Here is a 2,667-nt window from a genome sequence, read left to right on the forward strand (position 1 = left end):
GGGTAGTAGTCTAGGGGGGTGACCAGGGTAGTAGTCTAGGAGGGGTGACCAGGGTAGTAGTCTAGGGGGGTGACCAGGGTAGTAGTCTAGGGGGGTGACCAGGGTAGTAGTCTAGGGGGGTGACCAGGGTAGTAGTCTAGGGGGGAGGGGGTGACCAGGGTAGTAGTCTAGGGGGGGGGGGGTGACCAGGGTAGTAGTCTAGGAGGGGTGACCAGGGTAGTAGTCTAGGGGGTGACCAGGGTAATAGTCTAGGGGGGTGACCAGGGTAGTAGTCTAGGGGGGGGGGTGACCTGGGTAGTAGTCTAGGGGGGTGACCAGGGTAGTAGTCTAGGGGGGGTGACCAGGGAAGTAGTCTAGGAGGGTGACCAGGGTAGTAGTCTAGGGGGGTGAACAGGGTAGTAGTCTAGGGGGGGGGGTGACCAGGGTAGTAGTCTAGGAGGGTGACCAGGGTAGTAGTCTAGGGGGGGGTGACCAGGGTAGTAGTCTAGGGGGGTGACCAGGGTAGTAGTCTAGGGGGGTGACCAGGGTAGTAGTCTAGGGGGGTGACCAGGGTAGTAGTCTAGGGGGGGTTACCAGGGTAGTAGTCTAGGGGGGGTGACCAGGGTAGTAGTCTAGGGGGGGTTACCAGGGTAGTAGTCTAGGGGGGGGTGACCAGGGTAGTAGTCTAGGGAGGGTGACCAGGGTAGTAGTCTAGGGGGGTGACCAGGGTAGTAGTTTAGGGGGGGTTGCCAGGGTAGTAGTCTAGGGGGGGTGACCAGGGTAGTAGTCTAGCGGGGGGGGGGTGACCAGGGTAGTAGTCTAGGAGGGTGACCAGGGAAGTAGTCTAGGGGGGTGACCAGGGTAGTAGTCTAGGGGGGGGTTACCAGGGTAGTAGTCTAGGGGGTGACCAGGGTAGTAGTCTAGGGGGGGTGACCAGGGTAGTAGTCTAGGGGGGTGACCAGGGTAGTAGTCTAGGGGGGTGACCAGGGTAGTAGTCTAGGGGGGGGTGACCAGGGTAGAAGTCTAGGGGGGTGACCAGGGTAGTAGTCTAGGAGGGTGACCAGGGTAGTAGTCTAGGGGGGGTGACCAGGGTAGTAGTCTAGGGGGGTTACCAGGGTAGTAGTCTAGGGGGGGGTGACCAGGGTAGTAGTCCAGGGGGGGGTGACCAGGGCAGTAGTCTAGGGGGGGTGACCAGGGTAGTAGTCTAGTGGGGTGACCAGGGTAGTAGTCTAGGGGGGGGTGTGACCAGGGTAGTGGTCTAGGGGAGGTTACCAGGGTAGTAGTCTAGGGGGTCACCAGGGTAGTAGTCTAGGGGGGGTGACCAGGGTAGTAGTCTAGGGGGGGTGACCAGGGTAGTAGTCTAGGGGGGGTGACCAGGGTAGTAGTCTAGGGGGGGTGACCAGGGTAGTAGTCTAGGGGGTGACCAGGGTAGTAGTATAGGGGGGTGACCAGTGTAGTAGTCTTGGGGGTTACCAGGGTAGTAGTCTAGGGGGGTGACCAGGGTAGTAGTCTAGGGGGTTACCAGGGTAGTAGTCTAGGGGGGTGACCAGGGTAGTAGTCTAGGGGGGGTGACCAGGGTAGTAGTCTAGGGGGGGGGTGACCAGGGTAGTAGTCTAGGGGTGACCAGGGCAGTAGTCTAGGGGGGGTGACCTGGGTAGTAGTCTAGGGGGGTGACCAGGGTAGTAGTCTAGGGGGGTGACCAGGGTAGTAGTCTAGGGGGTGACCAGGGTAGTAGTGTAGGGGGGGTGACCAGGGTAGTAGTCTAGGGGGGGTTACCAGGGTAGTAGTCTAGGGGGTGTGACCAGGGTAGTAGTCTAGGGGGGTGACCAGGGTAGTAGTCTAGGGGGGGTGACCAGGGTAGTAGTCTAGGGGGGGTGACCAGGGTAGTAGTCTAGGGGGGGTGACCAGGGTAGTAGTCTAGGGGGGTGACCAGGGTAGTAGTCTAGGGGGGTGACCAGGGTAGTAGTCTAGGGGGTGACCAGGGTAGTAGTCTAGGGGGGTGACCAGGGTAGTAGTCTAGTGGGGGTGACCAGGGTAGTAGTCTAGGGGGGGTTACCAGGGTAGTAGTCTAGGGGGTGTGACCAGGGTAGTAGTCTAGGGGGGGTGACCAGGGTAGTAGTCTAGGGGAGTGACCAGGGTAGTAGTCTAGGGGGGGTGACCAGGGTAGTAGTCTAGGGAGGGTGACCAGGGTAGTAGTCTAGGGGGGGGGTCACCAGGGTAGTAGTCTAGGGGGGTGACTAGGGTAGTAGTCTAGGGGGGGGGGTGACCAGGGTAGTAGTCTAGGGGGGGTGACCAGGGTAGTAGTCTAGGGGGGTGACCAGGGTAGTAGTCTAGGGGGGGGTGACCAGGGTAGTAGTCTAGGGGGGGTAACCAGGGTAGTAGTCTAGGGGGGGTGACCAGGGTAGTAGTCTAGGGGGGTGACCAGGGAAGTAGTCTAGGGGGGGTTACCAGGGTAGTATATAGTCGAGGGGGGTTACAAGGGTAGTAGTCTAGGGGGGTGACCAGGGTAGTAGTCTAGGGGGGTGACCAGGGTAGTAGTCTAGGGGGGGTGACCAGGTTAGTAGTCTAGGGGGGTGACCAGGGTAGAAGTCTAGGGGGTCACCAGGGTAGAAGTCTAGGGGGGTGACCAGGGTAGTAGTCAAGGGGGGTGACCAGGGTAGTAGTCTAGGGGGGTGACCAGGGTAGTAG

The sequence above is a fragment of the Procambarus clarkii genome, chromosome 74, assembly GCF_040958095.1.
Source record: "Procambarus clarkii isolate CNS0578487 chromosome 74, FALCON_Pclarkii_2.0, whole genome shotgun sequence".
Taxonomy (NCBI): domain Eukaryota; kingdom Metazoa; phylum Arthropoda; class Malacostraca; order Decapoda; family Cambaridae; genus Procambarus; species Procambarus clarkii.